Source organism: Homalodisca vitripennis, chromosome 2 (genome assembly GCF_021130785.1).
Source record: "Homalodisca vitripennis isolate AUS2020 chromosome 2, UT_GWSS_2.1, whole genome shotgun sequence".
NCBI lineage: Eukaryota > Metazoa > Arthropoda > Insecta > Hemiptera > Cicadellidae > Homalodisca > Homalodisca vitripennis.
The window spans coordinates 104,951,223-104,975,257 of record NC_060208.1 but is presented as its reverse complement, the minus strand read 5'-3'; the positions used below and the strand labels follow the sequence as shown (position 1 = coordinate 104,975,257).

At 31.7% G+C, this 24,035-nt stretch overlaps 1 long non-coding RNA gene across 2 annotated transcripts in view; it reads left to right on the top strand.

The window, feature by feature from the left end:
• The window catches only part of LOC124354500, a 151,851-nt gene extending 129,988 nt beyond the window's left edge, over positions 1-21,863 (top strand). For both annotated transcript variants that reach the window (XR_006921688.1, XR_006921687.1), the window contains exon 3: positions 21,707-21,863. This is a non-coding gene — a long non-coding RNA (uncharacterized LOC124354500). The remainder of the gene's footprint in view (positions 1-21,706) is intronic.
• The last annotated feature ends 2,172 nt before the right edge of the window (positions 21,864-24,035 follow it).

Genomic DNA, 24,035 nt, shown 5'->3' with positions numbered 1-24,035 from the left:
ATATATTGAACATGACAGTATTTTATGTCGCAAATGAGATTATTCTTACTCATAGACTCTTATTTTTATCATTAAACTGTTTATGATTCATAACCTATTTCTTGTAAGTACATAAAAAAGGGTTTTATTTCAAGTAAAGGGTTATTGAAAATTATATATTTCGTGGTATGTTTTTGGTTGCAGCAGCTATTTACGAATTTAGTGAGTATCCAGGCATATCAAAAAGCATCAGTCTGAAAAAAGGTGAAATCGTTGACTTTTTTAACCACGTTAACCAAGTTAAGAGCAATTAACCACGGCAGTCTGTTGACATTTTACACTAGTATGCAAACCCCACATTCACTCGTTCATAAGCTTTCAAGTTTTGTTTTGGAAACATCTTTTAATTTTAACGCAATGCCAAGTGCAAGTAGCTGTGCCTCAATCGAATAAGTAGCTATTCTCCAGAATATGTTTTTCACCAAAGAGCCAGAGATGTTCCTGCAGGACTGACAGTGTGATTTGTGTGTCCACTGGAATGTTCATTACATTGGTCTTGCGTCAAACTGGCATTGAGCTAAATGTGTTCAACAATTACATTGCGGTCGGTTTATATAATTTTATCGCACTTTTTGTTTTTTATATTTAACCTTGTTGGCTGAGAACACAAGTATATTATAGTATGTACTTTTATCAGTAATAGACGTAAAAGTGTTATAGTTAAGAGTAAATATATAATAATTATCTACGTGCTAAAAGTTTTAATATCAGAGAAATCAACAATTTAAACCTTGAAAGTGATAATACTATATCTCAATGTTATCGATAAGTCAAAGTGCAGAGTTGGTTCATATGATAACTCTTACGATTCATGAAAGTATTACAAATGATTTAGTATCGTTTTTTGTACTTAACATTTGCAATTGAAGTGTACTAAGTTCATTGATTGGAATGTTTAAAAAAGGATTTAGTACGTTTCGCCACAAGTATCAGTGTGCTGTTGTAAAAATATTACAATTGTTAACAGAGTTATTTAGGAGGATTTACAGCGAGTCCAAAACCAAAGTTAAAAAATGTGTGCAGTATATATTGGCATACAAAATATACTGCATTTTAGACACACGTACATATACTTATTTGATGAACCACTGTTTATGAGATAATAGTTTGTTACAATGGGAGCTAAATTATTTAACTCCACTAAGGAATGGAAGTTGAGGTTATCTAAATACAGTGTTTTTCATGTTTTTGAGGTAAACTTATTTCATGTTGTCAGAAGTAGAGTAAACGTGGAATGTGGCTGACCGATCAATTGGCGAGAGGAGAAGTTGACGTTAAGTGAAAGAAATGTAAGCAATACTTTTCTTATTTGAAAGTATCTGTAATTAAATGAAGACTAGAAAATGTTGTCGAACACTAATATGTGTTATCAGGATGTGCGTTACGGATAGACAACGTAATAGTGCTTTCTATCTGGCCTTATCAGGACCACGAAATGCAGGTTAATGTTTATGTGTCGTAAAACCAGTGACAGATAATAGTAGGCTGTAGCTCTCTGGCGCGAGACGACCAGTTGTGTATCTGCGTGTGACACATGCATTATTACACCTGTATCGGCGTTTGTAATTAGCGGGTCGTATGACCGTTCTTCGTTTTATTATTTGGGTCCTTGACCAAAGTAGCAAATATTTGAGGTAGACTATTACTTATGGTAAATGTTCTAAAAACATATCTGGCTAATTGAATGGACAATTCTCTATCAACTCACCGTGGGTTCTTTACTTGGCAGTATATGGTGAGTCTCACAGCTGAGATTATAAACAGTCAGAGTGATGTATCTAAATGCATACATGTTACGCCAAAGGTATACAGATTATTTTTATTGGTCAATTCATTCATATCATATTATGAGAGATGTTTCATTACCCCCCCGCTATTAAGTTCCCAACATGGTATTTAAAAATTGTGTCCTTTTATATGCTTAGGTATCTTTGCCTGCCTTTCCATCCGATAATATTTGTTAGAAAGGTCTTAGATACTTGCTACACAGTTTCTTCTTGCCCAGTAGGAATAACTATCGAATTTAGGGTCTAAAGGTAAAATATAACTAATGTAAAAACATTGTTTTACACGATCCATGGTGGCAACGAGAAACTCTCAGAACTACAAACTTGTGAACAAACAGAGTACAATCATATGACATTTCACCATGAGGCACAGTGACACACGATAAAGTTATTCGGTTGGATTGGACTTTCGTTACGTTCTGTTCGGTATTTCGATACTCCATTCTATCAGTTTTTTCTTTCATTTGGTACCTCTTGATTTATTACTATTGCAGCACAACCTGATCATCTGTTTAGATGTCTGGTAAACTATGATATTACTTTTAAAAAATCCACAGAAACTACTTGAGGCCTGATTTGTATATTTTATCCCTCAGGATTATACGGTAGAAGTATCGGTTAAAAATTCAAATATTTGGTTAAACTGATGTAATAAAATTGTATTATGACATTTATTAAAAGAAAATCTCTTTAATGAAATTATAAGTAATAGTAAGTGGAATTTTCGGTTTTAGCCTAGTCATTTACCTTTATGTGCTCAAAATAATCATGGGTGAAACCACGTCATATAGAAGCTGATGACGTAAAGTCAGTCATTCCCAGACACCGTTACTAACTGATATCACTCTATCACGACCTGGAACAGAATGACTGTAACTGTTATCAGTAGCACACACAGAATGATAACATGACATCACATGATGTCACCCGTTGTGACTCCAATAACCTGATATTACTATCACGTGATTGTCACGTTTACTAAGCACTATCCTTTAAAATTTGGTTAATGTTAGCTAGCTACTTATTCATATCAAGTTCGTATACATACAAATGTAAAAGCGGTTTTTAAACAACACAAATTTGAGTTGGACGTGTACGAATAATATATGTATATATATAATACATTTTTCTTGCACCATTGAACATGAGACCTTAGTTTCTCTTTTAAATTAACACCTCGAAATCAATACAACTATTCAATATTTAGGATTAAATATTTCTCATATTCGGGTATTTAATAACAGTTTTTATTTATATAAATGATATTAACTGTGATGAAAAACTTCATGAAATTTCCTTTGAAGAAAATGAGGTATACAAAACGAATTGGAACTAATTAACCTCCTTTGTAAGAATAGGTTAATACTTACAAGTAAAATTATATTTTTAGTATATATAATTCAATATTAATAATATAAATTTTGCTTGAATCCCAACAAAAAATTGGTAAGTTATCTTATATTTAAATTACATTTCACTGATTTAAACAAGTATGTAAACTGGTACGAGTGAAAACTATAGCAGGAACTATAAGAATACACATACTAGTTGACAATTTTGCATACAAAAATGATTTTAGTTATAGTTGAAAGTTTCTTATCATGTTGAAACTCTTTTAACGACAAGGTGTTCATAATTATGTTTTTATTGTTGAAAGTCCACATTTCTGTTTTGAACACATACAATTGATTTTATTTACTCAGATGCTTTTATAATTTCGGGAATAAGTTTCGAAATGTATCAGAAGTAGTATTGTAAATTTAAATAAAAAATTACCTACGTTCTTATATTGCAACTTATATTTTGTACGCGATCCAAGAAATTTTTGCCTTGGATAGTAACTAGCCATTTTAAATAATAAAGTGAATATCGTATTTATTACACCTTGGCTTTAGAGTTTAAATCGAAGCATTTGTTTGACGTTATGGTATCAATCATATGAATCAGATGTTGCCTCTCAGAAACCCATTAGTAAGAGAATTGTCATTATTTTTTGCATATAGTGAACTTCTGACATAAAGTTTTGATCACTATAAGATATTCTTAATTCCAGATCAGCTTGGAAATTAAGATTAAACGGCATAGTGTTGCAGCCATAGAGCTAGAGATCAAAATAGATTTAACCTATTTTGAGTTAACTGTAAATGTATATGCAAAATTACATGGTACTTGGTTGAATATAACTCATAACGTTTTATTAGTTACTACCGACTATAATCTCGAAGAATATAGTTCATTCACGGTTTTAGTGTTTATCCCACTGTTTTTCCCTTTTTTGTTGTGAAGATACCATATTACAATGCCATTGAGGCTCAATTAGAGAATTTAACTACCATACATTTATATTTTGTTCACTGAATCAAGTTAAATCGTTAACAATAAGATTCTCAGTGTTTTTAATTGCTTGAATTCAAACTGGTCACATTCTTATTTTTAAGTATAGCATTGCTTCAAATCCATAATAGACGTTTACAAGTGTTTTACATCTTTATCGGGCTGTTTAAATAAAATATACCCTCTTTAAAGTCAAATCCTTATCAGACAAATGCCCTTTATCAATTTTTATTTGAAACACAAATACTGGTTAATGTCTGGTAAAATATGGCGAGGAATTATCCTAAGTACTGTTGTGTACTCGTACTTTGTCTTTCGACGGTAATAAAATCAAAAGTCGTCGTTTCCCCCTTAAGTAAGTCAGCTGATTTTCTCTCTCCCATATATTACACTCCTTTGTAAACAACTCTTTCTCTACTCCCAAAACTCTGTAACCTTCTCTTTCCCTGTATAAACCATTAAAACTCTTGGTTTGGATAAAAGTACCAATAATAATGTGAAAAGGCTAATTTTAACACTAAACACATTATAAATTAATTTTACGTATCCTTATTAAATAATAGATAGTTGACTGTTAAATGTCAGATAATCTTTTAAAAGATTTTGGATGCTTTTTTGCATCGCGTCGTGTTGAAAAGTGTCGTTTTTGTCTCAAAAGTTCTATTGCAATGGTCGACATCATTTTCAACGCTCGTCTTTTCTTCGTGACTAAATGAATTTTCGACCCGTAATAAGTTAGTATTACTTTAAAAACTATTTTACTTTTTTACATTTCAACGTTAATCTAAATTTTTAAGTTAGAATAAATCAATTAGAAAAGTAAATATATATGTATATATATATATATATATATATATATATATATATATATATATATATATATATATATATAATAGATTATGATAGGATGTAATTTGCAAAAGAATCCAAATAATGATGTAGATGGACATTTTAACTGCTAATAAATTATATGGTTAAATGATAATAAATAGAATCAGCAATAAAAAGAATTTATATATATATATATTATATATACACGAGATATATATATATATATATTATAAATTTTTTTGTCTTCAATTAATTTGTGTGTGTGTGTATATATATATATATATATATTATATATATAATTATTATATATATATATATTAATTTGTGTGTATATATATATATATATATATATATATATATATATATATATATACACACAAATTAATTGAAGACAAAAAAATTTCCTCGATTTTTGTCTTGGGTACCGCTAAGTCAGACCATCGTACTGTTTGCTGTTAGTGCTTAAGTGTCTTGAAAAGCGGAGAACGAATCCAGACATTCTGTTTGCTCTACCGCAGATCTAAAACACATGGGATGGAAAACTTAATGAGGGTGAACCACACGAGCAATGGGCTCACCACGTGTATATTCAAAGATTACGAGAGAGTAACAATGGTAAAAGGTTATCGCTTGGTACTTCTTAGTATTCAGGCTCATTCTATTGGTCTCACACTATTGGTTAAGTATATATACATCCTTCTGGATCCGTAGGTAATCGTCTTGTATGGATATGATAGAGAAAATCTTGACATCATCAGCAAAAAGAATCAAATTCCCCTGAATTCAATTCAATTCAAATTCAAATGACCTTCCAGGAAGGTCATTTGCGAAAGATAAGGTCCCAAAAATGATCCCTGAGGAACTCCTGAACAAAAAAAAAACTCAGAGGAAATAGCTGACGCAAATTCGACATATCAACGCCGATCTGACATGTAACTCGTCAACCACTTTAATTCAATGTTTCAAAAATCTTGGATAAGCATTTTGTAGAAGAGTATAATCCACCGTGCCAAACGCCTTAGAGAAATCTTGATATACTACATCCAACTATTGATTAGAGACAAAAGTTTATTGAACCTTTGATTGAAAAATTGTTAATTTTGATACGGTAGACGTTTTACCCGTGAAATCATACTGCTGAGAACAGATTATGCCAGACAGTTAGAGCTTGATGCGACCAAAGGAAGAGGTCTTTAAAAACTTTAGACATAGCTGACAGAAGTGATATAGGTCTGTAATTAGTAACATCATCGATAGGTCCTTGTTTGTGAATGGCAACAACGTATGCCTACTTGAAAGCATCTGGAAAAACACCAGTGGCCAGTGATGTGTTAAACAGATCAAAATTTGGTCCAGCTAATAAACTTCAACAATACTTGAAGACCATAGGTGGTATTTCATCGGGACCCCAACCCTTGGTTTCTAGCTTCTCAATCCAATACTTAAACCTTAAAAGAGAGGAGTTTCCAAGGTGATCGTAACTAACAAGAGTAAAAAAAGCTCCTAAGCAGTTTACATATCACATCTGAGGTTTATTTGACACTGTGCCATTGTGAACCATGCGTTAGTGTGTCGAGGAAATCATTCTAATTGCATTTTCCTTGCTCCAGAAAGAACTGAGGTTCACTGATACACCTTGCTCTACTCCCTTCAAGTGTTGACAGTAGTCTCCCCTCGGAGAAATCTTGAAAAATGCTCTTGCACTGGAAAAGCACAGATAAAAATACAGGTTGTTGGTTATTCCTTGTTATGTTTGGTGATAAAATATTTGTAGCTATCACAAGATTTTTTAGGTGGTATAGAACCATCTGGGAAAATGTGAAATACCAACTCCCCTCATTGGCGAATTAGTACTATTACTTGATATTGACATTTGATCAGTACAATAGTGATATATAATATTACTCTCCATCCATCTAGTTCCTTACTCAATTAATCGGTGTAGATATTTCCGCGTGTATGGTTACGGATGATTTCACCATCATCGTACACCTTAAAAACTCTATTTTTTATCCATCTCTTCTGTGAGACAGAATATTCACAGTGGTGTTGGGTACAGAAACCAGTAAGTATGGTGGCATAGAAGCATGTAAGTAATCTCTAAGTGGACAGTACAATGTGTTTCTTCTTTGTGAAGAAAATATGCGGAGTTTATTGCACTATTTTTGGCAGTTTTATTTGTCGAATACTCAAAACCATTTTGTAAATTGTTTAAAAACTTCCGTGGGAGTTACTTGTACTTCCAGAACTATTTACTTACTCTTTTATAACTTGATAATATTTTATATAACCATGTTTGAATATATTTCAGTTGCATCTAATGTTGAGTAAAACTACTTCAGAGGTTACCTAACTAAAGGTTTCATATTATTTAGAGGAATAGTTATAGCAGTTTTAGATACAAATATTAATATTTTCTCTCCCTCATACCGTAAAAAGCAAAGCCAAAGAATATCACGAAGAGGAATCTAAGAGAGGATGTGTTTTGCGCAAGCAAAAGTTTAATTACCTCGTCACCTTTGAAGCCTCGTGGTGGGGTACTATACAAAAAGATATCACAAACTTGTGTTAGCAGATTGATGCTTGCTTCCTGAGGGTAAAGTTCGTCTATTAGTCTTTCAGAATATGTGTCAGTTACTTTTCCGTTATGATTTAAAAAAATGCAGACTCTTATGCATGATAATAATTATTCACACTTACTTTACAACTTTATTTCATTTACATTTAACTATGCTTTTCTCAATGTTATTAAAATCATAAATTTAAGGGATTTATCAGGCAACACGTACGGTATTTTATACGGATTAACGATTATATCTAATACTTTGTTTTGGACTGTTTTTCCATTAATTCAGCCAAATATAAAATTTATATATTTAAAATATTTTCACACATTTTGAAGTAAACAGGGTAAAATCCATGGGCCATAGTTCAATAATTTCAAGATATTTTAAAGTATGACTTTTTACGGTACTGTTTAAAAACTGTTTTATGATTAAAAATCACGTATTTTTTTTCCTTTGATACAACAGTTAGTTTGTTCGTTACGGAAATACATAAACGCTAATTTCTAGACGTTTTAGACGCCATTTTCAAATAGGGAAATATATAGTTTTAAAAGCTTAGTCTTTAAATACTCTTTACATAATGATCTTTAACAACTTCACTCATTTTTACATTTTATATTCTTGGAAAATTAAACCTACGACCCTTGATTTTGGAAAACCCTTTACTTTATAATGTATGAAACTATTTTATGGTTGAATTAGAGAAAGAATATTTTAAAACACTCGTTAAAGTTTCATAATTTGTCCGCTAATCATAGCGCATAAGTCGTCTGCCTCATCATGTATTCACTTCTTCTATTGCAGTTCTTATACTGTGGGGCATTATATGGATCAAGATTTCAGTCATCGATTTTTTATTGATTTTTCGTAAAAACGCCTTTAGTGAGATAAAAAAATGAACGTAGATTCGAAATCTATACTCCCTTAGCATTTAAAGATGGGGATTTTTGCATCTCCTCCGATAGTAAGTCCCGTAATAAAAAAACGATCATAATTCGGATATGTGCTAAAAATCTCCTGGGACTCTATTTTGAGGACGATTGTGATAGACAGATTTCTATGAACGTGATCGAACCTCTTCACTATTATATTCCTCATATAAGTAGAACAATGTAGATTACTATATGTATACATGTGAAATGAGCTTTTATTAAATACGAAAATGCGTCGTGCTTTACATGTTTCATAGCAAACTCGTACACAGTCTCATAATATACCTCACTACCGACCTGTGCCATAACACTCCGCTCACTTATTGCCTCTACTTTTACTTTAGTAATTTCTATTCCTTCTAGATTAAATTATATTAAATGTCACGTGTATGCAGAGAATATGCAACAAACAGGCAATGTATTGTACTTTACACACTACACAGATAAATCAAGCATTAAAGTATAATATTAGTTACTTCTGAGACGTGCTGTTATATTTTCCTCGAATATTGCTAATATTTTCAGTTTTAATTTGAAGTCATACAATTTACAGAAACAATCTCTCCCATTTTCATTTAAAGCTTAACGTTGTTTTTATACCACTGTTTTGTATTGTTTTCTAATTTTACGTATTACGTTGTATAATAATGCAATATAATCGATTTATTGTTTACAGATTGTATAAAGATTACAGAGAAAGTTATTTTACTTCGAGGTATTGGTACAGTTTTTATTATAACTCGTAATTTTATTGTATAGCATATGATTTTTGTTCGGGAACTAAAATAACACCCACCTCCTTAAAGTCTCCTAAAACACGATTTATGAATGTGAATTAAAACTAATAATTGATCATTCTTCAAATCATTCATATTTGTTACATAATTTTCAAAACGAAATTGTTTCCCCGTTGTTTAATCAAATAACGCAAATGGGATAACACACACTAATTAACCAAGGTATCAAGGGATGGGCACAGAGGAAGCTTACGTTGCCTATGTTACAAGTCTCCAAATCCGACACACATCTTCAGATTGTCTCTTTGCTTGAACAACCCCAATAGAAATGCCATTAATTATTCTACTTTACAACAATGTTTTGTTTTGTTTTACAGACAAGCGACACATGGTGTTAAACATCCCATGATAAAAGAATTTATTAAGCTAATGGTTTTACACAAATGTGAGTATAAATCTGTATGAAGCAGTTGTTTACACTAATTGATCTGTTATTTATGTATCTAAAACATTTTTTCACATAAATGTTATTTATAGGACTAAACATAAATAGAATAACTTTTATAAAGTAAAATATTACGTATGAACAACAGAGGATATAATCCGGTAAATGTTTCTCTTTCGGTTTTTCGTGAGAGAGTTGATACACTTATTTTGTAACAACCATGCAAAAACATGGCATGAAGTGAGTACTTTAAAACATTTTTCCTTTTCCTATTTACGGAGTATTGTTTGTAGTACTTAAATTGTGACATGGATGAATGATATTCCAACGTACTAACATAACCTAACCATATCGGATTACATGAAGTAGAGTATAAAGGTCTGTATAGCTTTAAACCTATGAAGAAAGCAGTTTAAGGTGTTTATAATTCTTGTTTATTGAAACTCTTGTATTAATGGACTTATCTTTATGTTTACTACGCTTCTACAGAACTAACAAAGATTTGTAAGACATGTGTTTCTGATATGTGGAGGATAAAGTATGAGTATGTGCTAATATCAGATCTGCTTTTCAACATTTTGATTCCACAAGTGGAAGTATCCAGTATTGGTCTGAGAGTAAAAGTTACCTTAGGGGAACTTAATAAGGAGTTAATAGTTCCTTAAGAAAATAATCTACTTTCGAAAGACAAAGTATGAAGTAAACATACCGTAAAAATGCCTTTGAGAGTAGGGTGAATTGTCAGGATTTTCATTCTCATCAATATGATCTTCTATGACACTCCTTTGTGGATAAGATTGCTGGTTACCTACAGTCTTTTAGGTGTCTTGTATTGCCTTTTATATTTTCGTATTCAGTGTTAATTACAAGTTTTATAACTTTACAGATACACAGCTTTACCTATCAAATTAATCACTATGGGGTTCGTGGATTTAACTTTAATGACTGTAAAATGATTTTGTAAGGAAAATATTTTTAGAAAGATTGCTAACAAGCTGAGTTGAATAGATCGTTGAGGATGCATTTTGTTTTACATCACTGACACACAAAAGGTCAATATGCTCTAAACTCATATAGTCAACTTCGCTAAGGCTTCGCCATTTCGTATTTACTCTATGTGTTTACTGCCTGCATAGAGTCTGGAGATTTCTTTAGTAGAACATAAATAAAGTATACTGCCCACGGTGCTCATTGTACGGTTTTAACTCCTGATTAGACAGCCATCAGAGTAATCAGTAACGGTTTCGTAACGTTACCTTTAGCTAATTGTTTTCCTGTACAAAAATAATTTGGAATCATTATTCACGGTTTTAAATCATACATAACTTTAAAATCCTATGTCGTATGGACTATAAAACAAATCTTATTTGCAAAAATACAGGTAAAGCTGGAAACAATCTCCACTAAAGATTATATTACAATAGATTATCCCGTTGCATAGCAAAGTTTTGCCAAGAGACCAGAAATAGCTGTACACCTTAACACAGTTTAAAAGAAGTAACTATCAAAAAATGTATAGGCCTAAATTTCATGTTACTTTTTTTTAGATTATGTGGTCTGCTCTCATTAAGTCAACCATTAAAATATATTAATTACTCTTGCAAAATATTTCATAAATTGTTTCTCAGCTGGATCATATAACAAATATGTCAGCACGTATTTTAAGTGCTATATGAGGAAATGGTTTTACGGAATCTCAACCCACTTACAGTGTTTTTTTTGCGAAATGGGAGTCGTAAAGATCGTTTGACGATCTTTTTTTTAAGTTTTGCAAGCTTCGCACATCCCAGAATGACATGTCCAGTGATATTACACAGAACAGTACCAGTTAATACCATTTTTCTCTGTTAAGTTGTCCTTAGTTTCCAATCCTCAAGATTTAACCAGACGGAATCCATAATATTCTGCAACAGAGTACACTGCTTCCCAAATCGATACTGAATTTGTTGATAACAGGGTTACTATCGACAAACTGTTCCATAAAGCACTAGTTCTAGATTGTAGCTCTTTTATTGACTTTTACTCCTGAAAACGAGATATATGTCTAGAGTCTAAAGTGAACGATCAGTTAGTTTCAATTCCGCTCCATTCAATCAATTATTAATTTTAAAATAGACTCTTATAAAATAGTTACTATAATGCCCTGTTTCAATAATGTAACAGCAAATTGGATGGCATACAGTTGCCATAACGCGGCAAAATAAGTTTTGCGATGCAGTACCAAGTAGCACCGTTGTAGACAACTTTAACTATTGTTGAACTTTTCATGTCGACCAAGGCAGTATTTTTTAGTTATTATTAGTTATTATAAGTATGACATGAGTTCATATAAATCATGGGCTAGTCAAATAATTCTATTAACTGAACTTACACTCAATTCTCTTATTACTACAATTTTAAATCTTATTATTTACAGAATGAAAGAGGAAAAAAAGATCCTTTATTTAATAGTTACACCTTTACATGATATTGTTATATATTACAAAATATTTTTATCAATTAACCATTTATACTAGTGTGAGAAAACCAGAATAATTATTTTATATATAGAGATCAACTTAGAAATCTTAAATTTACAAATAAAAGAAAAAACAAAATAAAACTTATTTTTACAGATGATAGTTATGAAACAATCGTTACGGGGACAGAAGTTTCTTACCACTGGCGCTGTAGTGGCAACCCTGTATTACCCATATACTACTTTCCGTTTTCAGAGAATCCAGCAAAGAGGTAAACAGCCTAGAACTATTGCAAACTAAGCGTCTCTCATAAAGAGTGGTTTTATGTTTTGTAACTGTGAATTCTCTGCGAAGAGCGGTCAGGTACGTTCGATTTGAAGAAAACTTCGGAGTAATTGTACGTTTTTCCAACAAAAATAGCTTACCTTTTATTTAGACTGACGGGAATCGCATTAAGTTATATTTTTTGTTCATGTTATAGTCATGATATAGTCATGTTGTCAATCATGACTGCTGGTAGATCAGGACTTTAGCTGAGAGCACAATTGAAATACACGATAAACAAAAACAAGCGCCTAGTCGTAAATAAACAGCAGAAAGTGGTGCAGTGCGTGTAACTAATGGCTGCTTGATTGGTATTTACGGTGCATCACGTGGTTATATCGCTAAACCGCGGCTGTCCACCCATATCATTGAAACATTGCCGCTAAACTGGCAGTCGTTCCTGTTTTATTGTTTGTCATTAAATGCAAACATTCAAGATCTGGTTCACAACAATCGTCACGTTCATGCGTGCCTGGATATAAATGCGCATGAGATATACACACTTCAAACAGTGGACCGAACATCCACGTTATTATTAGTTCAGAAATACTACTAACACGTATGACTACATGAAACACATAAAGAGTAGGTGATAATTTCATAATGTAAATGTGTAGAAAATATGTAATATATATCTCTTTAGTTCATTTGTTAATCTTAAAAATATAATAATTTTTTTACATTATTTGTTTAATGATTTGAAGACACTTTTCCATTTTAGGAAAGTTAGATTTATCCAGTGTAATTATCACGAGGCAAAAATGCAGTGTAAGAAACGTAATTATATCAGATTACCAATTTGGTATAGGTGAAAAATAATCAAAAATCAAATTAAATTACACTTTTTTGCGTTTCCTTCCCCGCCAACGTTAGAACCACAGGTTTACGTTGATTTTAAAATTTATTTAGTACTTTTACATAGTATTATTATCTACTACATTACAATGAATTGCTAAATGTGTTGATAAGCATTAATCTCGGCTGGAACAATTTGGCTAAATATATTTTTTTAATATTAGTATAAGTACGACGAAGGTTTAAAAGGAAATAAAAGTTTCCCAAAATATGAAGAAAATCAGGAAACAGTTAAAATATTTACGACAAGTAATCCAAAGTGAACTGACACCGAATATCTGTTGACATTTTCAGCTGAAGTTCATCAAAGAGGCAATAGTTTCAAGTAAATTTTAGAAAATATTAGAAATTCAGTGCTTATTTAGTAGTGTAATGCATATTTCAATGATAGAGTTGTTACCAAATTTGTATTTTATAAAGGACCTGTGTCGAAGTAACCAACTAATGCATTGAAAATACTATTTAAACACTGTTATGAACCCCACTGTTATGATAAAAGCTGTGAATGTTTGCACTAATGTACACGAAACTGGTTGTCTCCCTTGACATTGTGAATGTTTGCACGTAATGTACACGAAACTGGTTGTCTCCCTTGACATTGTGAGTGTTTGCACGTAATGTACTCGAAACTGGTTGTCTCCCTTGACATTGTGAATGACATTTTTACTGGAGCTTAGGAATATCATATGAATGGCACACTCTTCCCCTTAAACCGAAAGCACAATTCAAGCAACAGAATGTTTTAATGAAAGAAATCATTTTATTCTAAGCTGGATCCTAAATTACAAATGTTTATTTATTTTTTTGGATAGTGCCACAGCATAAACTCAACTGTGAATCCAAAATTAAATTAGACCGGGATAGAATTTTAACGGCTGGAACTTACACATTTTACCGCATTAACTTTTTATTTTTACGATATTATCCCTTCAATAGGACAAAAATGCAAACTCTAAATATGACACTTAAAATATCTTAGACTGTAGGTATCACAAGTGCTGGTATTAGACGCTTTTCAACCAAACTACATCTTGAAAATTAACATATATATTTTATTTAACGGGGTTTCATCAACTGTGGGACCGTAAATTAATTAGATCGGAAGTTAATTTAAACGGCCTTAAGTGATTCTTTTGACCGCAGTAACCTTAGTCGTACATATGTTATATATTTTATTCGTCGAACAAAAGGGCATGTAAATTACGGTACTTAAAATATCTTAGACAGAAAGTGAATTTAAACAGACAGAGAAGTTGACACTTTTTTGTCAAATTACGTTTTCGAGCCTTACTTTTACATACACCAAAACCCAAAATAAGGCTGATCAAAATTGATCTAACTTTTATTACTCTTAACCGAAACTGATTTCTCTACTCCTTTTTGAAAAATATTATACGACTCCATAGCATTACATCATAAATGCTTTCACTAAAAAGGCAGCACCCTTCTATATTTAGAATTGTTTTTGTTAAAATGAGGAAGACTGAAACATTTTCCCAGAAAACGTTACAATTTTAATTAATAATTATAATATTTCTGGTTTACATACAATTTTAACTGGCTTTAAACAACTGTTGACACTTCTAAACCTTCTATTATGTTTCATATTGTAAGTTTTGTGAAGTATTAAGTACATCAGTAGTAGGTTTATATAATTATATTCTACATCATTAGATTCAGATAACAAATACAAAGTTATCCTAAAACTTTTATTTCACATTCTGCTCATGAAAAATCAATAATAAATACTTTGTTTGAGTTTTTTTTTATTATTAAAAAAATGTTACAAAACCCACATTAGTTAATAAAGCTGTGAATCTTTGAACATCAAAACTTACTGGCTTCCTTGACATTGTGGTATGGCATTTTACAGTGGCTTAAAGAAAAACAGATGAATGAACAATAACATGCCTCAACTATCCATTCTTTCCCACAACTGTAGGTCCGAAAAACTGCAAGACTTCTATAAGGCAAAACCTGTTATATATGATTATTTTGATATGATGCTTAAACTTCCATTTCATATATATATATATATATATATATATATATATATATATATATATATATATATATATATATATATATATATATATATATATATAACATGGGTTTTAAATGTAGTAGGCTTCTTAGATGTATGTATGAAAATATACATACATACTTCTCTTACAAAGAGTGTATGTATATTTTATCGTCGAGACTATAAGGCAAACTACACTATGGCACTATGTATGGAAATATTTAAAACCGACAGAAGATTGCACGAGTTGGAAACAGAATCTTTTTGACTGAATTAGGTTTCTGAGACCTACTTCCTAACTTGTATTTTAAATGCGAAAGTGGGTTTGCTTGTTGCGCTCTCACGCGTAAACTATTCAATAGATTGTACTGAAATTTTATATGGGGATTCTTAACGTCCCTGGCCTCACTTCAAAAATCCCGGGAAACGCCCCACCGGTCTCTACATTTGTGAAATACCCCATCTTGGTTTCAAAAGCTACATGACAGTAAACAAATATTATTAATTGAAAGAGCCTGTTGAATGAATTCAACTGTTCTGTGTCAACATAGTTTTGACACTACAACCATATGTTTAATTAGTTAATGTTTTTTATCTTATATTTCTTACTTCAACCTTTTCTGCAAACATTGTTTAATATAGAGTAAGAAAATATCCAGATAAGAACAATAATATTATGTTTCATAAAAATATAAATGTATTTTGTGAATTTTTTAGTATGTATTGCTTGGTAAGTAATGTAATCCAAATATAAAAGACAAAGTTACTATATAACTTTACTATAAACTTAAAGGCTGTTATAAAACCCATCTTAGTTTTCTTTGACGGAAGTATGCTCTGTGTGTGTGTGTGTATATGTATATTTGTTTTTCTTGGTTAGAAAACAAGGCAGAGTCGACCATAGAACAAAAAATCAAATGATCAGAGTAAATAACAATAGGCATAAATACACACTTTTCGACAGATTCTTTGATCGAGGCAACAAGCCAAACCCCAACATTTGGATCGGAAATATAACTCGAAACAGATTTATATAGATTTACATAGATAAATATATATATAATATATAAATATATATATATATATATATATAATATATATATATATATATATATATATATATATATTATATATATATAAATCTAGTGTTTAAAATAATTTTATATAACCAATAAGCTACTTGAAAATACTGTATGGTTATGACTTTTCATAGAGCATGAATGGTTTGCAAATATAAGGTGGATGGTACATTTACATATTTGCAATGCGCATATGAAGTAATACAGAACCATTTTAGCAAGGGTTCTTAAAGTAACGGTTGAAAATAATATTAACTACTTAAATTATAAGAAAGATTCAAATGATTATCAGAGTTTTCCAATACGTGATTGGACGTTATTCGTCTTTAAAACTTTGTATGGCAGAGTGTGGTGAACCTGCTTCTTGAAGAACCTGCCAAGTGAAGAACCATCTACCTGCTTCTTCAGTGGCTCAAATCATTGCAAAGCCACAGAACTCAAATTGTTCAGATCTCAAATAAATTATCTGAACCAATTTACCTGAGTTATGGTGTCCCACAGGGCTCAATTCTCAAGTCCAATTCTCTTCCTGAACTATGTCAATGATGTAGATTCATCACTTCCTCACGGAAGACTAGTGCAGTATGCTGATGACACGACTCTCTATTTCACTAGCAAATCAAAACTGATTCTGGAACCACAGAGTTTTGAAATCAACAACTGCGTCTAAAATTTTAACAGCCTCAATCTTAAACAAATTCTGTAAAATCTAATTTTATAAATTTTGCTTTACGATCAGTAGATAGTCATGACGAGCCAGCTGTTATGTTGGCTGTCACCATCATGCTGGAAGAAGTGTATTGTTCGAAATGCCTGGAAATATACCTAGATCGAGGGTTGACTTGGAATGATCACATCGACCACGTTTGCTCCAAATTGGCCTCAGGCATTTATGTTTTGAGGACTGTGCCAAATACTGCTCGAGTCAGGTTCTGATGATGTCGTATTATGGCTTGATTTACCCCCATCTCACTTACGGGCTGGTGTTGTAGGGAGCTTGTTCAAACAATCAATTCCTGACAGTGTTCAAGCTGCAAGAACAAGCGATTAGCATTATCGCTAATTGAAATTTACAGAGTCTGCAAGGAAGCCTTAAAAAATGTGCAACTGTTGACACTACCAACTCTACATCTTGGAAACAACTCTCTTTTGAATGTTTAAATGTGCCATGACGAATGGCCGAGACATACATGTGTATGAGACTAGAGGCAGAGATAAATATCGAACTGGTAGACACAGAACGGTGGCTTTTCAATAAATTACCAGATTCAATTTTTAAAACACTCCAACACTCAAGTTGTTAAAAACTCGTTTGAAACGCTTTTTAGTATCACAAACATTTTATAATGTTGACGAGTTTTTTGCGTATGATTAGGAGACCACCAATTAAAGGGACTGGATTTTTCGCTGGAAGTGGAAATAATTGGTGAATGAATGGATGTAGGCAAGTTTGCAAAATTGTATTGAATGAGATTTCTTGTGGTGTGTTGACAAAAATGTTAGCAAGTAAAAAATAAAAATTTGACTTTTGCCATGCGTTGTATAATATTCCGGCAGTAAAAATCTGATTTGATTTGACCTGGGTTATAAAAATGGCCTCTATTATTTATTTTCTCATAGAAATGTGCAAAAATGTTTTAACTATAACATATCTTATTCCATCTATTTTAATTTACAGACATCTGGAACAAACACATTTCTGGTCAGGTCTTCATTATAAAATATTTAGTATTTCGAGGTTCTTCCAGTGTATAGATCTCACAATGTTAAACTTTGTTACAAAAAATTACTGTATTCCTCTTCAGCAGTTGTATTCTAATTCGTTTAACTCACAAAAACCCGGTAAACACTGGCGGCAGGGTCTCGTCTCTTCTGATGTGAACTCATCCTTCCTTTCGTTAAAATGTAAATGAGAGTTGTGCTTTGCCGCGAAACTTTTCAGTGCTTGCCATCTGTTTACTCGCTACCTTTAAGTCACGTTATATTATAACAATTCCTTTACTGCTTACAATTTTCGCAAGATCGATGTCATGTACTGTACTTATTTTTAATTAACAAATGTACGGGGTGTTTGATAGATGTATATGTGTACATATATATGTATGTATTATATAAATTGAAATACATAATACAGCAAAATTTTAAGTATACACTTACTCACTCATTCACAAATTGATTTGGGTTCACAGTTACAGTCGAAAGTAGCAATGACGAGAGTAAAATACTATATAACTTGACTTATTAATCACCACATTCTCAAATAGGAGCTTACCGCTTCCGTTATTATGGTTTAAAACAAAACAAAAACCCGATAAATACTTTAGAATGACCAGAATTATTACAAAGTAATGATAGGGATTGGATATAGCTATATATTATTAAATAAGTTTTGCATTAATAGCCAATGAAATTTTCCAAGGATTGTGGATAAAGTATGGAAAATATAAGAAATGAATGTTATATAAAACTAGAATACAAGGAACTTTCAACCAAGTAAGCTAAAATCGGACTACGAATGCTTTAACGCATTTCAAATACTGATAGTGTGTTTATAAGTGCATACACAATATACAAAAAGTTGTATTTTTATAAACAAAAACCTTTATTTTAACCGTTTTGAAACTTTAAAATTTGTTATTGAAGGGATGTATGGGATTTATCACGATAAATTTTTAGAACAATTTGGTCCCGATTAGTATTTATTTTAAATTTTCCAAATAATTATTTATTTGTCATCAAGAATACATAAGAGCCTTCGGAAATAAAAATCCTTTAATTTACTGTGGATTTTGAAAATTATAGAGAATTATCTTGCCTTATCAATGCATTATCTAGGTTATAATGTACTTGGTATCAGAGTGTATCACTTCAATGTGGTTATTTTCACAAACTCAAGCCGAATTGTTGGAACAACTTTAGCTCTAACAAAATTCACAAATTTGCCTTCTCACGTTGGTACCAGATTAATATTGTCTCCCTAAAAATAAGTCATCCTGTTAAAAAAATTGAAAGGTGAGATGAAAACCCTTTTGGATCGAAACCATATTACGTAATGAAAGGGTTTATGATTACTGGAATGATGAAAAATCCAGTGATCTTTTATCTAATACACGAATTAAGAGAAGAAAATATTAACTGTGCAAAAAATGCGGTTAGCAGGCAAAGCGTCTGATAGCAGACACCACATTATTGCGTTGTGCCTCATTGGGATTAATGTTGCCATTGTTCTGTTATGACAATCAGCGTGGTATTTTAGTTTTCATTCCGAACACTTCTGCCCGTTCCCAAAGACAATGTAACAAGATTCCAGGTATTTTCTACCAAGGGTCATCGCACAAACGTGATAAATGAAAAAAATAAGAATCACATCTCTGGCTCTAAGTCATGAAATATATTAACTCTGCCCTTATGCGAAAACATGTTCTAATAATAAAAGTATGTGATAACCAATCAAGCTAGTGTTTAGAAATATGTTGTTTGCATGACTTCAGTTAGTTATCCATACATGAGAGCAATTGTTTGAATTATGTAAGAATATTACATTGAGAGAAGTCTTTGCTCCCGTTAAAGCTCTTATATTTAAGGTAAGGTCGAATCAAAGAATCAAACTTAGTTAAGTTATGGTATAAGCATTAATATCCTTCAGATTATTCATCGTACTTTTACAAAAAGTTTTACATGCAGAATATTAGTAACATTTAATTGTAAACCAAGAGTTACTAGGTCAATGAAGAACCAACAATCGGGTATGTGTGCTGAGTGCGCGGAGATGCTGAGATAACACCCCTTTCCCCTCGCCCATACCTCAACAGGCAAGGGTGTATCTAACATCCCTTATTGCCCGGCCAGACCCTACACTCAAGGGCTCTCTACGCCTTAAATTGCTTTACTTTCACCTTCCCTGCAGCCTACCTGACCTGACCTTCCATTTTATCACGTTCCAAAACGGAATTTAGATTTTAACTGATAGCAATAATAATTTTAAAATATTTAGGACTCGTCATAGTATTATATACGTTTACATAAAACATGAAACTATATCCCTAAATTAAATTATAGTTTACAATGAAATATATGTTATGTGATATAAGTGAAAACCATATCTTGATCCTTTGTAGCTAATTTGTTGAATGTATCACTATGTTCGTGTTAGTAGGGATCTCGGAGGCAGGTCGTATATTTGTGCTGTTGTCAAAAAAATCTGAGAATATTGCTTGAAGGTGATAAGAAATTAAATTATGAATAGTTTTCAGTATAATCTATGAAATTATTTGAAGTAGTACTTAATAGGCATTTCAAAAATCCGTTACGTTTTAAGAACTACTCGTATATTAAGTAAGGGATAAAACTGCATTATAACGCCGCTTTTAGATCTGAATGCTCTTCTGTTTTAGAAAAAAAAAACACTAGCAGATCTCAAGTTACCAATGTGATACACGCTGTTTTGAGTCTCCTTCGTAAAGTTTAGATACTGCCTTATAAACTGGAGTTGTATGACATTCGAAGCCTACTACTCTTACAACTTACTGATCGTGTTTGAGAAATTAGAAGTGTCCATGATAATCACAACAAAGGCAAGAAGATTTGTGAGTCTAGTTAAAAGCAAATAAATCTGTTCTAGTGGAAGAATTATGGCTTATTTTGGGTTGAGTCAAACGACAGTATTGAGAAGTCTTCACAAAAACAAGATGCATCCCTACAAAATAGGGGTCTGATATGATAAATATGGAGCTTTCAAAATGGCCAGAACTAAATTATAGTCTGAGTCAGTTACTGATTTAAAAATATTAGGGAGTGACCTATATTTGGTTGTCGTTTCTGGAGAATGTTTGAACAGTTTTTTTTCTTAAGCAAATTTAAACTTCAAAAAGGCCATTTCTATAATCTCAAAACTAAACTTCAGAGAGCTGTGCATAACAGCCTAACTACATTTTTAGTTATTGAATCTGCTAAGTCTCTACAGCCTACGAAAATTTCGTTCTGTATATTCAAATGCTCCTTGACCATGGACGGGATATACTTAGGAAGGATACATATGAAATTAGGCAAAAATAATTACAGTATTTATTAATTTTTTATCGCTTGCCTCAGCCATTAAATAAAAAAATGCGTCTACGTTCAAAATGTTTAAGATTCGTTTGAAAAGCTACTTAATGTAAAATACATGTTGGGATGTAAATAAATTTATGATGTACGAGTGAGATCAGAAAAGAGGCTTAAAACTGCATTAAGAATAGATGGGTATACATGGTAGAGAGTTGATGTAAAAATATAATCAAATTTATCTGTTTCAGATTGATAGACATGTGGGAGCCGCAGGAGAGCGTCTAACTGCAGCTATGCCACCTCTACTCTGGCCTCTGCTCTTCACTATTCTCAGCGTCAAGTTTGAAGGTAAACTGTTTACTATTTATATCTAATAGAAACAGTGTTTTACAGCTCAAAGAAACGTGTGGATGTGCGTTTTAAATGAATGTCTTATATTCAATGTATGCACTATCACTTATTTCTTACAACGGTAGATTGGTATCGTAAATACATTTTAGCAAAAGGTCGAAAAGTGGATTTTAAAAACTCTTTTGAATAAGCTGAGATAAGTTTATGTGCAAAGCCGGGGCTGGTCATTTAACAACAGCTGTAGTTGTCTCTTACACATTTTGTGCAAATTTCACTATAACTTTAAATGTGATCTACGTCCATTTTGTAGTCACTATGGATCTAAAAAAAACAATCAGTTTCTTCCAGTCTTCTTTCTAAGATATTAAAAAAATATATAGTTAATATACCCAACAACTCAAGCTTAGATACAGGCCGTAGCCATGTAGACTTATTCCCAGGATAGTATTTAGTTTTTGTGCTTAAGATTTTGCAGATAACATTAATGCATTTTTAATAACATATTTATATTTTCTGCTGTAATTTATTAAAAAGTTTAAGAAAACAAATATACCATTCATTCATTTATGCATTTACTGGTCTTTCAAGGGCTTTTTAGTGTTATTATGCTTATGGAAATTCACATCTGGAATGTAGATAGAATTCCGTAGTTTCAACTACTTAATATTACTATAAGACAGTCTGATGCTGTTTGTTCTTATAATTCCAATGAAAACCAGTACAGAGTTCAGGATTTTGACTAGTTTCATGGTCCTTGATTTGAACTCAGTGAGAAACTGCAATTACGAGAAGATGTTTTCCAATAAAGCATTAACCATGAGTATCAACTTTTTCGGTATGATATTATTAATTTTGTCCCTTAAAAATGTCTTTATACAGATTATGCCCTACTATATATAACCCATACAGACCCAAAATATACCATATAAAGTATTACATTAGGAACTTCATGAAAACACTGGTAGCACCATAAAACTGCGCTGTGAGCAGATATGATTAAAATGATGATATATTATTATACATATCTAAGAAGATTCAATGCCAATTTTCATGGTTTTCATGTAACAAGACCTCATATAACAAAACTGAAAAATTTAATGTATAGTATGCAATATGTGTGATCATATTCATATATTAGTTTACATAATATGACAATGTTGGTACTGGTCGAACAAAAACATACAAGGTTTTCCGGTGTAAAAATCTTAAATTTGTACTCACAGAAATATATAAATTTACAAATAACTGTCACTTTATTCTAAAAAATATTATTTTTGTATATTTATGACTTTGAATATTTTATTTATTTTACATTACTGGGGCACCTACATATGAGGAGTTTAATATTCAATGTTGTGTACTAAATATTCTCATAGTCCATTGGTATTCGCCCTAAAACATAGGATATAGACAGTTTTTGGGTAAATCCAAACAGACTAGCAGAGATATCGACAATCGGTAAGAGAACAAGGAGTGAAGGTTTGCAAGTGAAATGCAATCAGCAGGACGCTATTGTCCTGTCTGCGTCGACAAATGAAGCAGACGCTTTTAATGTGCTCAATCAGCTGATTATGGCAACCCTTATCTGATTGGCTGGTCGTCAATGGCAACATCACTACTCTAGTGACTTAGCGATCGTTCATTAATAGAAGTTACGTGCAACGGTAATTTCGAAGAAAATGTAAGAAGTTGTGATATCGTACAACAATGCTAAAAATATTCTCTGCTTTACCACTAAATTAATTATAAAACCCAAACCTTTATATTAATTTGAAAATGGGAATCCTTCAACTATTCAAAAGTAGGTTTTAAAAAGAAAATGGAATTTATACTGCACTCATCACTAAGACTATTAGTTAAACGGAGGAATTGCACGAGAAAATTAAAATATGGATTAAAACAAACACTAGATAAGAGGAAACTTAAGGATTATTATATCATATATCATGAGGATTTTATTAAGGTCTTGTAATCAACTATGGGTTGGAAATAAGGTTGTTACGTTAAACTCATATGTTAATAAGATAACTTCACTAAAACACAAAAAGTAGAACCAAATTTGTTAATCAGTCTTCATGTAAGGCAATTTAGGCTATTTTGTTATCAGTCCAATTAAAAAGTATTGAGGACTAAAATGAAACATTTTTATAATAAGTACATCAGTTTCGGCTTTAGGAAGAACATGTATCTTATTAAATTTTGTCTTAAAAATTGAAAGTTTTTATT